The sequence below is a fragment of the Nannospalax galili genome, unplaced genomic scaffold (genome assembly GCF_000622305.1).
Source record: "Nannospalax galili isolate Female #2095 unplaced genomic scaffold, S.galili_v1.0 scaffold167, whole genome shotgun sequence".
Taxonomy (NCBI): domain Eukaryota; kingdom Metazoa; phylum Chordata; class Mammalia; order Rodentia; family Spalacidae; genus Nannospalax; species Nannospalax galili.
This window is the reverse complement of record NW_008358534.1, coordinates 4,685,204-4,701,936: the sequence shown is the minus strand read 5'-3', so window position 1 is coordinate 4,701,936 and position 16,733 is coordinate 4,685,204. Positions and strand designations below refer to the sequence as shown.

The window sequence follows — 16,733 nt, the reverse complement described above, 5'->3', positions numbered from 1 at the left end:
AGCAATCCTATGAAGTAAGAATACAGCTGGAGGTATCACAATATCCACCGTCATATTACACTACAGAGGTATAGTGATAAAAACATCTTGATAATGGCATAAAAACGGACAGGTAAGCCAATGGAACAGTTAGGAATGCAGAAATAATCCTACAAAGCTATTTGCACCTAATTCTTAAAGCCACGGCTTTCAGCTTGCAGGCCTTTTTCTGAAAAGACTCCTTGAGTTTATCTATGACTTATCTTTGTCATAGTGTCACCCAGAGCAGCAGCACTGAGACAGGATCTCTATTTGTCAGGGCTCTCAAAATAGATACCTCACCAAAAAGAGCATTGGTGGTAAACACCTAACTGACACAGGTAATGGAGATAAGCAAAAAGAAGCATCAGGTAGGGATTGAAGGATAGCTTTTAGGAGCAGCAGAGGTGGGGACAGAAGAAAAATGACTATGACAGGGGATAAATATGTAGAGAATTAGGGATTTTTTTTAAATTTTCAAATTACAGTTTTAATTCTTTGAGAATTTCATACAATGTATTTTGATCATATTCATTACTCCTCCCCCATCTGTTCCCAGACACTTTCCCTACCTCCCTCCTCACCCAGCTTCATGTTCTCCTTTTTCAGTTTTAGTATTTTTATTGAGTTTTGCACATTTTATATAATACATCTTAATCAAATTTAGACCTCCTCCCCTCTCCCCATTCTCCATAAGCCCCCACCAGATTTCAGGTATTCTGTCATATATGTTAAGTCCTATATGGCCAAGTATTTCTATCAAGGTGTCCCTCCATGCAAGTTCATCCACTGGAGTCTAGTTAGTCTATCTAGCATCACTCCCTTAAAGAAGATCTACTCTCCCTCACCTGACAGTAATCATTTGCCAATAGCTCTTTGGCTAGGGTTGGGTACTGCTGCTCAGTTCCCCCATTCTATGCTGGGTTTTTGTCTGATTGAGTGGGCATGGGTATTGTGCATGCTGTCCCCATTGCTGCCAGTTCATATAAACATGTCACCTAAGCTTTATTTATCTCATCTCTTTCTTTCTTTCTCTCTCTCTCTCTCTCTCTCTCTCTCTCTCTCTCTCCTGGTCTAACCTCCCTCCTCCCTTGTAAACATTTCCTCCTTTATTCCTTGGAAAACTTGGAGAATATATGTATTATTATAAGTAAAAAATAAAGCAAAGCATATAGGAATTAGTAACTTTGTTAGGGTCTCGCAATTAATAAAGTCATAGAGTCATCTTGAGCTTCAGTGCAGAGATTTGCTCTCTGGATAGTAAAGAACATGGATATACTTAACCACATAACTTAAGACCATGGAATCTTATTATCTTCATGTGGAAATTGAGGAGACTATACTAAATTGGTATTAAGGATGTTTCTTACCTTTTTCAACTGACAATGACAACTTCCTTTCCTTGGAGAAGCAGCTGAGGCTACTTTCAGAGCCTGGCTATTATCTCCTGGCTCTTATTCTGTCCATCTGTACCAAGATAACTGCTTCAGGGTCTTCCAGCGAACCTCTGCTCTACATGTTCTGTGAGAAGAGACCTATTACCTGCTGCTGTTGCAGCACCTCACCCCATTCTCTTATACACCCAGAAACAAGCGGGTAGACTTCTCCATATTGTCCTTGTGGGGCACTTTTCATGCCTCCTTCTTGGGGCTGCAAGGGAAGTGGTGGACACACAAGGGTGCTGATTTTATGACAACTGGATACCTAGCTTCATGTTTCAGTCTTATTTTCTGTACTTAGATCTGTGCTTAATGTTTTATTTGTTATCACATTTGATCCTTACCACCGTCCTATAAAGATGAATCTAGTCATGCCCATTTAACATATGAACAAACCAAATACCAAAGTGGCCATAAGGGAAACCCAATGCCAGTTCTTTAAGTCCTATGCTGATTCCCTGCCAATTAATATTTATGTGGACTTTGACAAATGACTGAGTCTCTTTGAGTCTCATCTAAAAAAGGAGAAAGACAAAAGTGCCCACCTCCTAGTGTTCCTATGAGACTCACGAGGCATATGTATACAATTAACACATCATCGATGCTCTTGCACTGTACTGGTAATGGCTGTAGTGGCTGATGTTGCTACTGTTTTCATATCATTACCTCTCTAAGCTGCGTAATTGAACTCTTGCAACCATGAATTCACAGTAGAAAAAACAAAGGCTCCTTGTGACAAAGGAATATAGTGACATTTTGTCTCTCAACCTTCAACTGCTCTCTTTCCTGTCTTCTACAGGAAAACCGGCACCAGCTTGAGTTGCAACTCTACCCAGGTGACAATAATAATGAGATGATTTACATAATAGCCAACTGAGTTCTTCATGCCTAATAAAATGTGAAATTCCTGAAGCTAGTCAGTCAATGCCTTTAAATAAAACTGGAATGAAATTATACGAAAGAAGATACCTTTACAATTGTTTATATCACTGCCTCCTGCATCTGCAGAAGAGATTCTGTGGCACTCACATGTTGGAATCTAATATGCGGCTCTAATCGCTTAGAACTGATTACTTTAATGAATTTTAAAGGTAGAGCTTTAATTAAAACAGGTCTCTATGGACAAAGGCATGCTATTTTGTGAGCTCTGCAAATATTGTCTTTTAAACTAATAAGTTCAGTTACCAGAAATACTACTGTGTATAAACAGTCGGATTCTTCCCCCCACTCCCCCGTGCTGTGGAAACATAACTAGATATGTAAGAGAGGCAGACTGCATTTCAAATCCTGGCATCTGGCTTTCAAAATAATAGTGACTTAAATTTGCAAGATATTTTTTCTCCTCTGGAGCACAAAGAATTTTCCAGGCATGATCTCATCTTGTCTCTAGACATCCCCTGTAATGCTGAACTGAGGGAGTCAATGTCACTATGGCAGCATCTCCAGATCTTTATGACTCACATTAAACCTTCCATTATATCCCATCCCTGCCCTCTACAAAACAGACATATCTGAGGCCAGACAGAGACATTCCACAATTCTTTCTCCTCATCCAGCCCATACCACTTTCACATCTCCAAAAGAGGAATAACATGTACCAACACTGCTCATGATAGTGGTAGATTTGATGTACATGCCTCAGTCTGGGCTAAGTATCGACATATGTTATTTTACCTAATCTTCAAAACACACTTAGCACATAGGCACTAATATCTCCGCAAAGCATCCTGTTCTAGTTTGCTTTCTGTTGCTGTGATAAACATCATAACCTAAATCAACCTGGGAATGAAACAGTTTATTTGGCTTATACAGAAGTCAAGGCAGGAGCAGAGCTATGAACTGTGGAGGACACTGCTTTCTGCCTGGCTCTGTAGCGTCTCCTCAGCTAGTTTTCTAATACACCCAAGACCCAATGTCTAGGGGGAGCTGGGCCCTCCTATATCATTTAGCAATCAAGAATATGCCCCACAGAAATGTCCACATATGATGGAGGCAATCCCCAATTGAGAGTCCTCAATATAACTCTGGGCTGTGTCAAGTTGACAACTGAAGCTAAGTAGGAAACACCCTCCTCAGAATAATAGCCAAAGCCCTTTTGATTGCCTGGGGGTCCCTGTTAACTTTCTGATTTCATTTCTTTTTCTCTCCACTTTACTTTGTTGAACCTGAGAAATGTGGATTGGCTAGAGAAACAGGCCCTCAGTTACAAATTATGCTACCAATATGTTTAAAGAGGGACCATCCTTTGGGGATCTACTCTATGCTGTGTCCTAATCCATTTCTGTTGGTGTGATAAAATACCTTGACAAAAACAATTGAGGGAGAGAGGGTTTATTTCAGCTCATAATTTCATGATACAGTCCATCAGAACCAGGAGTAAATGCAGTAGGAACTTGAAACAGCTAGTACCATCCAGTCAAGAGCAGAGAGAAATGAATGCATTTATGCTTACTGCTCAGAGCACTTTTTCCACTCAGAAAGTTCAGGACCCAAATCCAGGGAATGGTACCACCCAGAGTTGGCTGGGGCTTCCCATACCAATTAATACAATCAAGACAATCCTCACAGACATGCCCATAAGACAACCTGATGTAGACAATCCTTTGCTAAACTCTCTTCTCAGGTGATTTAATTTATCTTAAGTTGAAGATTAAAACTAACAATCACCCCAAGTTTCATGTCAATTCCTTTCATACATTTTACCATTTCCAGTAATTCTTTGAGAATGATGTTACTAGATTCATCCTGTTGATCAGGAAACCAAGACTTAAAGATACTGAGTTATTTTCCCAAGGCCTCAGATCTAGCAACTGAGAATACCAGGAATTAGGACTAAACCGTTAATTCGAGTCTGTTCCCATTCCTTTCAACCCACTGCCTCCCAAAGCCTAGAAATCTGTCTGCAGACACATGAGAGATGATGATGCAACCTTTCTCGCTGCACAGCTCCCCTTGGTCTTACTTTATCCAACTTTTTTTCTAAGTAGCAGCATGATTTTATAGGCCAAGAGGCAGTGTGTATGGTTTATATCACCTGTCATAATTCACCTCTAATTATGTGACTCAGCTACTGAGTTCTTTACTGTCAGAAAGCTGCTCCTTTCTGTCAGTACAAAATTCTCTCTTCATTCAAATAACCTCTAATTTGGTGGGCTGAATCTTCACTGTGCATTATTTGGAGGAGTTGTTAGTCTTTACGGTCTGTTTCAGGATCTCTACTTGTTCAGATTTGTTACAATGACTTGGAGATTTCTCTTCCTGACTAAAAAGTAAAGAATGGAGACCCTTGACTTTGGAAGATATGGCAGATATGGCAGACACTCTTAGCACTCACCAACAATCGTATTCAACTTTTCTTAGAGCAACTATAGTCACAAGACTCTCTCCTGCAATAGGGTACAGCCATGTAACCATGCCATATAAAATATGTGTGGACATGGTGTGCACTATGTCCATATTTAGCCCATCACATGTTCCCCTGATCCTTTTTCTCTTTTCCTTCATATTAGGGTAATAGAGACAACATTGGGTACTTAGAGAAATCTAGGTTCCAGATGACAACGTTACAGATGCTCAACCAGGAAGACTTGCATTAGATTGTCTCATAAGTTAGAAATAACTTTATTCTGAGGCAGGTAATGAAATGTAAAGGAAGGGGGTTGAAGAAGCAAATATCAGAATCACTCGTAAGCCAAATGGCATATATAGTGGGAAGAAGAACCTTCTTGCTCCATTTTTGTATCTTTCTTTTTATATCTCTCATCTCCCACATGGAAAGGAAGCAACAAAAGGTTTACTGAGATAATTTCTTCTCTGTATACAGATGATGAGAGCCGCATACACCAATTGTTAATGCAGTCTATGCATATGCAAGTGCACTGATCAACCCCAATGTCAATTCGACAGGTGAAATATCTCAGAGACATTTTTGAAGCACAGTCTAATATGTCATGGTCATCACTGAAGAGGTGGGAATAATCTTACTTCCCATCACCAGTCTTCTTTGGTCTATCTTGAGATGAACCTATCCTCCCAACGCTTCTGCAGTCACTCTGACTTATAACTGTCAATATAAACAGAACTAACTTGTGGCGGGGAAGGGGATTTCTGTTTTTTTGTACAAGAAACCCAAGCAGATGGGACAGGAATGAACAGGTTGTTCTATGTTTATATCAGGTGACAATGAACTCAACTATTTGTGGAGTCATTACTCTTGGATGTGGAGGACATTTTGTTTAGATGAAGGCTTCAGTAGGCAGAATAGATACGGCCTGCTTAATACATCTCTTAGAAGGTTAGTTCCAGAGGGAGAATTAGACTACAGCTGACTGCTCCTGACCCTTTCAAAGCAAACAGTTTTTTTTTATCATTTCATAAACATGAGAAGTAATTTTAATGAATTATATATTTTAAATGCACTGGGCTTAGAGTCATTTTTTTTCCAAAACTCAGAAAATTGGGAAAATATAGCCAAGTGAGTAATCTTTGTGTATATATTTATTTGAATATATCAGAACATTGTAAATGAAGTGTTTCTTTCTGAAATATTAATTTGGAGGGTTGCCTGAAATCATGCTGGGTTTGCCTCTGCTGTGTTAAGAAATTTGTTTCTTAATGAGTAACTAAAAGCTATGTATCTGGTTATCATTATTCAGTCATTAAACATTTACAAAACATTCGGGGCACCATACTAGACATTGCTTGGGGAAATATGTGATCAGAACACTTTTCCTTGGGAACACTGATGCCTGTGTTCCCAGGACATATCCCTGTATTCCAGAGAAGAACCTTAGAGAAAGCCAGGGCAGTATTCACCAGAATATACCATTACATCTCCCCCTGGTTGAGACTGCTCAGTTTGATCAGGACACATCTTTATAGCTTCACGGATTCGTTTCCACAATTTTTACTGCTGTGTACCCTCTTCAACATTAATTGGTTTCTCTTGAATTTTTATAAACATTAAACTTTTAATTGGGAAACAGTGAATATTCTTTGTAGAAAGGTAATGAGGGAATAAAGGCAAAATATTGAATGTTTTCTCTCAAATGTAGAATCTAGGTTTTGGAGAGCATATATATATGACATGAAAGCAGAAGGTGTAATATTTCAGGGGAAAAGGGGACCAATGAGAAAGGGGGAAAACAGGGGGGAAGGGAGTGGGGTAAGCAAATATGAACAAAGCACAATAATATACATGCAGGAAATGTCACGAAACCCATTACTTTGTATGACTGAAAAGATTAGTAAAAAGAGAAATCATCATTGACTTAATATGTTGCATATTAAATTGCTGCCAATTTTAACTGTGATTGCTATGTATGTATTCATCCTTATTTACTAAGTTGCTTATTTATTTATTTTTATGTGTCTTATTTCCAAGGATAAGTTCCTGGAAGTTTAATTTCTACACCAAGGGGGCATGTCCCTTTTGAAGTTTTTAATCCTTATCTGTTTGGACACTGATCCTTTTCCTCCACATAATACTTCTCAGACTGGTTGAGTTTTTACTGCAGAATGTGCAGTCTACCAGTCAAGACCTCAGGTCACACAGTCAGCTGGCTGTTATCAGGGCTAAGGCTAAAACCTGTATTTCATGCTTTAAAAACGTTTGAATTACCACTAAGGGTTAACTAGACGCTTGCCAGTCTCCCCTTTCCTGCCCAAAGTGAGATGACTAGTGCCTGGAAGGAGGAAAATCTGGTCTGCAATAGGGCTCTGGTTTATCTTGGCATTTTTATTCATTGCAAATGGTAATCACATTACTTGAAATAAAATGTGATTTAATGATTTCAAAAATATTTAGCTGTCTCCAGTCTAACTGCCCATTAAGGTGGGGAGAATGCCTTTAGAATGGTCTGCAAAATTATATACAGATAAATGTGAAGCTGATAAAGGATGAAAGAGATGCAGCCTGTTCTAATAAAATAGAACAATAGACCGTGGTTCTAATTCCATTCTGCCAGTAACTCTAAGTGACCTTAAGATATTCTTTTAGAGCCTTAGTGTCCCAGTGTGTACCAGGACAGCTGGGTCTACAGGAAAAAAAAAAAAAAAAAAAAAAAAAAAAAAAAAAAAAAAGATTTGGACAGTGATCTCTAGGAGTTCATTCACTTTTAACCATCTAATGTTACAAACTAGCACATTGAAGTTTGCAATCAATCTCTACCTCTTTCTCATACAATGCATTTTATACCGAAGGGAGTGATTTGGATAGTCTAACGATTCCTAATGTTAAGTCAGGGATCTGCAGAAGATGTAGGATATTATCTGCCTGCCCCTGCCCATCAAAAAGCTTGAGTCAGCTTGCCAGGACTTAATTGGTCTGAAAGCCTTCTGGATAGGACTATCATAATAGGCCTCATAGAATACGTGACTTACAAAAGATGCTCTCTTTTAGTACATTCCACACAGAAAAAATTTAACACTAAAAATTAAGCTGTTTCATAATGCTGTCTTAATATGAATTATATCATTCACTCCAATATCAAAGATATTAAAATGGATAAAAGTATATCTTAGAATCAAAAGCATTTATACATTTTATGAAGTGTTATATATTTTTTATTATTTTTATGTGTATGCGTGTACTGCCTGTATGTAAGTAAGTGCACCCATGTCACGCAATGCCCGCAGAAGACAGAAGAGACTGTCGGATCCCCTGGAACTGGAGTTATGAACAGTTGTTACCTGCCATGTGGGTGCTGGGATTCAAACTTGGTTCTTCTGCATGAACAGTTAGTGTTCTTAACCGCTGAGCCATCTCTCCAACCCCTATCATGAAGTTATAAAACTGAAAAAACATATCTTAAAATCAATAGTGCTCATATATTTCATTATGAATAGTTACAGTACAGTGCATTCACATTCACTAAGAAAAAAATGGCCTTGAGATTATCTAGCCTTTGTACTTCCAGATGCCTCTATGTTGCAGAGGAAGAGAGCCCAGAAAAGTAACATAAATTGTCCAAGATTAGAGACAATGTGGATCGCGAACAAAAAAAGCCATAGAAAAGTGAAGGTGTTCACAGACCAGCAGAGTAAGAACATCCAAAAAAAAAAAATACACCTGAGTTTTCTTCTGTGGCCTTTGCCTCCTAACCTATAGCTACTGTGTGTGAGTGCATCTCCATCAATGTTGACCAGGCTGTTGTCCAGATCAGCAATGCTGGTTGGGTGCTCTACTGCCTGGAACATGGCATCCAGCCTGATGGCCAGATGCCAAGTGACAAGATCATTAGTGCGGGAATCAACTACTTCAATACCTTCTTCAGTGAGTCAGGCACTGACAAGCATATGTGCAGGGCAGTGTTTGTAGACCTGGAGCCCATGATTGTTGATGAAGTTTGCGCAGGTACCTACCGCCAGCTCTTACATCCTGAGCAACTCATCACAGGCAAGGAAGATGCTGCCAATAACTATGCCCACGGGCACTACACCATTGACAAGGAAATAGTTGACATTCTTTCGGGCTTAACTTGCAAGCTGGCTGGCTAGTGCCCATGTCTTCAGGGCTTCTTGGTTTCTTACAGCTCTGGTGGGAGAACTGGCTCTGGGTTCACCTCCCTACTGTTGGCATATCTCTCTCTGTTGATTATAGAAAGAAGTTCAAGCTGGAGTTCTCCATTGTCCCAGCCCCCCATGATTCCAACACTGCCATTGAGCTCTACAATTCAATCCTCACCGCTCACATCACACTGAGCACTCTGATTATGCCTTTGTGGTTGACAATGAGACCATCTATGACATCTATCATAGAAACCTGGAAATCAATCGACCAACTTAAGGTTATTTAAGAACTTCTTAGCTAGATTGTGTCTTCCTTCCCTGCTTCCCTGAAGTTTGACTGAGCTCTGAATACAGGTCTGACAGAATTCCAGACCAACCTGGTACCCTACTCCTATATCATTTCCCTCTATCCACATATGCCCCTGTCATCTGCTGAGAAAACCTACCACAAGCCACTTACTGTAGCAGAAATTGCCAAATCCCTGCCTACTTCAAGCAAGCCAACCTTGTTCTTGTAAATATATGGTTTGCTGTGTCCAAAGATGTCAATGGTGCCATGGCCACCATTAAGATCAAGCACAGCATCTAGTTTGTGGAACATGCCCCACTGACTTTAAGGTTGGCTCTCAGTACCAGCCTCCCACTGTGTTATTTCATGGAGCACTGAACAAGTACAGAGAGCTGTGCACATGCTGAGCAACATCACAGCCATTGCTGAGGCCTGGGCCCACCTAGCCCACAAGTTTGACCTGATGTATGCCATGTATGCCTTTGTGCACTGGTACATGGGTGAGAGCATGGAAGAATGGGAGTTCTCTGAGGCCCGTGAGGACATGGCTGCCCAGAGAAAGATTATGAGGAGATTGGTATGGATTCTGCTGAAGGAGAGGATGTCAACCTCCCAGAACTTCAGTTTCAACATTAATTGGCATGCATCAATGTTTTCTGATTAGGTCATCACTCTGTGATCATGTCTATGTTTTCCATGTGAACCTGTAAGATTTTTCCCTGATATATCAAAGTAAAGGCTTTAAGAAAAATATTTCCCCATAAAGCAAGGAACACATTGACAAACATCAAAATCAACATTTTCAGAACTTAGGAAATTAACCTATGTCATTTAAAAACCCACCATACACTTTATTCAAGAAAAGCACATGAATCACAGTAAAACAGAGAGCTTTGTGATAGTTTTACTTTACCTATTCTTATCCTACTCATCTCAACTCAACAGGAGTCATGAAATAGAGTAGCTTAGCAGTCACTGTAAGAATGAATTAGAACTCCCCAAAATCTCATAGCTAAAGATATTTCACCACTTGATCTGTATACTAACATGCAGAAATTTGTCATATCCAGAGCATACCTTGACCCAACTAAAGTCTTGCTCATTGCAAAGTATTCTTACCCAGAATCTGTTTGGTGAAAACACTCAGCAACTATTATTTAACCTTGTAACTGTATGAGTCATCAATACCAACTGGAGAAAAAAAGGGGGTGTATCCAAAGAGACTTTAGAAGAACCATAGAATGAGATGTCTACGTGATGTTTTGAACAATCCCAAGGCCTTAGGTATTCAAAAGGGTATATGTGGACATAGGAGTGTACATATGTCCAGGAATACATGCATGAATATAATAAACCAAGGGCTATAAATCACCAACTATAAATTCAATTTCCCAAATTAAGGATATTACAGACCAATATCCTTTATTAATATAGATACTAAAATCCTCAGTAACAAAACACTAACAAACCAAATCCACCAGCAAGATAAAAGGATGACACACCATGAAAAACTGAGATTTCTCTAAGGAATTGACCATAAAAAAAAAATCAGTGTGTACTAATCTTCTAGGGATGCCCTAACAGTACCACAGACTGGGTAGCACAAACAAAAGAAATGTATTTTCTCTCAGTTCTGAAGACTAAAAAGTCCAAGATTAGGGCACTGGCTGGGTAGATTTCTGGTGAGGTTGTTGTCCTCAGCTTATAGACAGGCACATTCTTGCTATATCCTAAGATGAACTCTTCTCTCTGGAAGTGTATTAATTGTATCTTTTCTTCCAATAAAGACATCAGTCCTATTGCATTACACCTCCACTCTGTTGAGTTTATCTAGCCTTTGTTACATCCTTAAAGATACTGTTTTCGCTTCCAGCCTATAATGAGCCTATGCTCACATGTATCAGAATACCAGGGCGATTGCTTCTGTCTATTGTGTAAGTATGGAGCAGGAAAGGAATCCCAAAGCCTCCTAGAATGGAAGATGGAGTTTTACTCATTGCTGTCCACTGCAGAGGTCCAAGTGGGCAATTGTTGTGTTGGGTCCCTTGGTCACCAGGTACTGCATGGCCTGCTGGAGCTAGTGCCTGAGGTGACTAGGAATGGGCAGAGAGTGGCTACTGCTGGACGTCAGGCATGAGGTGACTATAGGATGAGAATTTGATGTAACATACCAACTGGTATCAAAATGTCCTATGATGATTTCTCAAAACTACTGTGTTTTGAAGCAGAGCACCGAGACAGGTCAGTTACGGACAACAAGGTAAGAGATCACAGATGACTAAGACTTCTAGTGAGTTTTTATGTACTTTGAGTGATCTTTTCTTACACAGATAATTTATGGCATACAATTTAAAAGTTTATCTTCTTCCCCCTTGCCACCCTGATACCATTCCCTTTTCAAGTTGCTACTACTTGTGTATGCTGCTGAAGCTTAGATTCTGCAAGGTGATTTCTAATGACCAGGGATGAAGGTTGTTACCATGAAGGGAATATCTGAATTGGAGATGTGGGTCCTTTACCAAAACCTAGACCAATTTTCTGGAGAACATTAGTCCTTTCGTATTGTGAATGTCCAAAGACCCTGGGAGTCTGCTACAGCTTTGTAAGACATCTGTGGAAAGCAGCATAGGGAAAAGGTGACTGCACTTGGCTCCTTTCCTCTCTTCACTCTTTTCCTTCAGAACAGCCCTCCTTCTTTTATTTGAAAAAATAAACCTGTTGTACATGTTGGTGTTTGAAAAATATTCTATTTTCAAATACAGTTACATTTATAGGTTAAAGCCTGAACATAAGGATTTGGAGGGGACACAATTCTGTCTGTAACACAATGTAACATACTACATTAATAGAATGTAAAAACCAACATGATTATGTCAACTGATATGGGAAAAGAATTAGATAAAATCAAACATCTTTTTACAAAAAAAAATGCTAAGCAAATGAGGAATAAAAGGGAATTTCCTCAAGATATAAAGGACATTTATGAAACATCCATAGTAAACATTACACTTAGTGGTAAATGTCTGAAAGTTTTCCACCTGACAACCTGAGATCAGATTCCAGAATCCACAGGGTGAAAGGAGGGAACCAACTCCCACAAGTTGTCTTCTGACCTCCACAGGCGAGTTGTGACACACACACACACACACACACACACACACACACACACACAAATACATGTAAAAATTAGTGAAATATTTTTAAAAGAACACCCTTGTTCATAAGAGGTATATATTAAAATACTAAGTGTTTGAATGACAGAGTGTCTCAACTTTCAATGATTCATAAGAAAAAAATATGTGTATGTACAAACATATTTGCATACTCTGGACGAGAATCAATGGTGAAACTATAAAACAAATGGAAGTCAGTGTACACATTGGTAAATCCAGAAAAAAATTACACTGAAGTTCCTTCTACTATTCTTACAAAGTTCCTATATATTAAAAATCATATCAAATCTTGTCTACATAGTGAGTTCCAGGCCAACTGGGGCTACAGGGATACTCTGTCTCAAAAATATCAAAAAAAAAATCATATCAAATCTAAATGAGTTTGTACAAATACTTGTTGCCATTTCCAAAGCAGAGTTCCATTTTTTATCTTTACAACAATCCTGTGATTTTTGTAAAGCATTATCAGAAACTGAAGACAAAGGCAAAGTCATTTCTCCATGTTCATATATAGAGAAAATGGAAGAGTTATACCTAGACAGTGGGAAAGCAAAGCTCTTTAAGGAGAATATTAGTCTATCTAGTTGGGGAATATTTTCCCCATTGCTAAATTCCAGGTATCATTCATGTGTTTACTACATACTTTTCACTAACTTTGAACTTAAAATGATGGAGAGTGTCTTTTTAAAAATGACAACATGAAAGGATCTGGTTTTGAAGCAGGACTTACTCTTACTCTAATAGATTTGACCAGACCTGTTTCACTGAATCACTGAAATTAGTTTGAGTCTCGCAACAATATTTTCAAATAGGTACAACAACTCCCATTTGCTAGTAAGGAAAATAAGCCTAAGCCTTGAGGTATTGAATTAATGTCTTTGTAGTCACTCAGATGGCATGTGGCAGAAGAATCAGGATTTGATTCCTGGTCATCCTGACTTCTGGGCCTATACTTTTTCAATCACCTGACAGGCTACTTTTGTAATGATAATCACACATCCTTGGTGTTGTAGCTAGCTACTCAAGAAATACTCCTTGACTTAGCTTTATTTTGATGATCCAAGCCATGGGATTGAGCTTTACATTTACTATTTATGTCAGTGCCTTCATAGTTTCAATTCACAGTATACTCTGCTTTAACCCCACCAACTACTGATTCTCATATCCTCGTTAGCAAACTCTGACTATGGCCTTCTTTTCAAGGGACATTTTCACAGAGAATTTAGAATTTACTGGTGTGGATGTGGGTGCGTGGTAATGAAGTGATAGTGGAAGCTGGCAAACACATACACACATTAACTATATTTGAAGATTTCAAATTTGACAAGCCATCATGTTATGTCTATGTTCCTTGCTAAAATTTTCTTGAATTTTTTTTGAAAATTTCATATATGAGTATTGTGTTTACATTATCTCCCCCTTCAACTCTTTCCATGTCCCCCATTCCCTCCCAAATACTTATCCTCTTCCCTGATTATTATTATTACACCTGAATACACACACACTCACACACACACACACACACACACACACACACTCACACACACACGTAATGCACTGAGACTGTTTAGTAGTGTTCCTGGGTACCTGTGTTTAGGGCTCCCCACTTGGGAACATATAATCTCCCAGGGAGCTAATACGTGCAGAAAACTGATTCTCCCTCTTTCAGTATTCATCAGTTCCCTTCAGTTCTTCATTTTGATGTGGAGCTCGTTGAAATACACTTTAGTATGCCAATTGGTTTTGTAATTATACACAGATTTTGGCACTACCATACTGTGGAGATTTTATTGGTGTATCTTCAGTATAATAACTAGAATCCATCATCTAACAGCAGGTGTCTTGTCCCTCTGGCTTGTACATTCGTTCCACCTCTTTTTCCGCAGTGCTCACTGAAGCTTAGGTGTAGAGGTTGTATTATAGATGTACCACTTAGTGCGGGGCACCTCTGTTGCCAGAATTCTCTCAGGGTCTCTTACGCTATCAGACAAACCATATAATATATTTTATGTGAATTTATTATAGTTTATATTTTGGGGAGCAATGGAGAAACTTACAGTGACTAACGCCCAACACTAGCACCCAGCTCTGTGTGGCGGGCCGCCTGCATTCCAGATCGCTTCTAGCCTTCAGTCTCTATTAACTTTTGCCCATGCATCTTAGGCCCGCAGTCTTGTTCCAGGTGTTATAGATTTTCTTAACAGTTGTATAGTTTGGGAGTCTCTATCTTCATCTTACCCAACCATAAAACTCCCAAGAATCTTACAACTATAGCTGACCTTTGCTTCTTCAGGTATCTTTCAAATGGGTTTTACATCTGTAAAACACTTGAAGGAAGGTTAACATTATATATCAAATCAATCATAGACAAGGTCTCACATAGCATGGAAAGGTTTTGTCCATTCATATTAACTTTTTTCTCCATAGCTCGTTAGGTACCATAGCATGGGTACAAGGCATTAATTTGGTTAGCTCTTTACCATTTTTAGTTATCTCTTTGGAGTCATTTTGCACTTGGGGGATTTTGCATGGAGTTTTTTTGTATTCTTTTATTCTTAATACACTTACAGGTGTTGGCTCCAGTTGCCTGACCCTGCACTGGGCTAAGGAGGCAGGGGGTTTCTCCTGTCTCTGCTGCACTTGTTGGTTCCCTGAGTCAGGCAGGCCCCGGGTCTGTCTCCTGACTGTAGCCATATCTGTCATTTCTCCATTGACCACACTTGGCTGCTGGGGGGGGAACTTGGTGGGAAAAACTGCTTCCACCCCTAATATAGCCTTTATAAGAAGAGAAATGCATCTTATTTAATCCTTTGGGATTCTTAACCACCCCGGGACAGTTTTTATTTTTAGAATGCCTTTTGTAAAGTGTTCTTCTGGTTTTAAAGCCTTCAAGAAACTCCTTAGTACCGAATTTGATTTTCTACCACTCTTTGGGAATCTGGGCTCAACATAAGTCTTGACACATTTGTCTTCAAGTAACCCAAATGGGCCATTTCTTCTGTCTGGTCTATTTTATATCTCTCATAGGGTGTTCTGTTATTTTATAGACTCGTTTTACACGCTGGTCAGAATCATTTAGATTCGCCAGTGTCTCACTTTACAAAGATCCTGTCCCATTAAAGGGCTTAGTAAAACCAGTAAAGCCCCACACTATTCTTGAGGTCCCAGTTGAATTAAGCTTTCCTTATATCTCTGGTGAACACAGTCTTATCTGGCCCAGTGAACTGGACATCATATATTACTTTTCTCATACCTAGTTCTCTCAGTAATGCCTGCCCCTCCTTTTGTTAGGGTTCCAAATAGCAGCAGCTGCCCCCCTCCCCAACAGGGACCTACAGACTTTGGAGCCTGGAAAAGGGAACTTAGCTGATAATCACCTTGACCTTTGAGGTCAAGAAGAACAAACTCTGCTGAAAATAAGCAGATTCTACCTGATAACCAGAGATTTTAGAAGCTGTTTTTCTCTTATCTTAAGAGGGAAAAAGTAAACACTTCCACACCCTAATCCTACCTGCTTCCCCCTCCCTGTTCTCCCCCAAACATTCCCCCCTTCCACACCCTAAAGCCCCCATATATATAAAGTCCCAGCTCACATCCCGTGAGCTGACATTTTTCCCTTCCCCGAGGGAAACGTGTCCCATGCGAAATAAAGCTGTATCCTGCTGAGAATTCCATCTGTGCCTCGGTGCCTTCCTCCATCCGCGCCGCTCACTCCCGCCCGCTCTCTACCTATCACCTTTATAGTCTTCTAGCCCCCACTAATCATATTAGTCTCCCTTGGTGATGACAAGGTATCTTTAATGCCTTCAACCAGCCATCCCATTAAGGACTGCTCCCCCCTGCATTGGCCTAGGTTGAACAGCCTATATCACAAGGATGGATGGGCGGTTATATAACTCAGCTGTGAAGCTTCTGAAGGACTTAGACTGACATCATTTGCTCCCATGTGCCATACTCTCACAAGCCATGTGGCTAGGGGCTTTCTGATTGTTTGCTTGTAAGTTTTTCCTAGTTTTAACAGTTCTAGTATGTAATATTGCCTAGATACAGCACTGTTAGCTTTTTTTTTTTTTCCTTTTTTATCAACAGTTGAATCTGAGGGGCAACTTTAGCTACTTTTACTTTTAGGTCATTTTCCTTTTTACTATTATCTGTCTCTTCCTCTGAGTCCTTGGACCTTAAACAAGTTAAAGTGTCCTGCTTTTTTTCCCCTCAAGCTTTGCAACTGTTTCTGCCAGGACTTCCCTAGCCTTTTCAGGTTCTCCTGCCTGGGGCACATCTTTTATTATGCAAAGTGGCCATGCC

The 16,733-nt window shown here is 39.6% G+C and overlaps 1 pseudogene; it reads left to right on the top strand.

Moving 5' to 3' along the window:
- The first annotated feature begins 8,439 nt into the window (after nucleotides 1–8,439).
- On the top strand, nucleotides 8,440–9,891 carry LOC103724691 (annotated as a pseudogene).
- The last annotated feature ends 6,842 nt before the right edge of the window (nucleotides 9,892–16,733 follow it).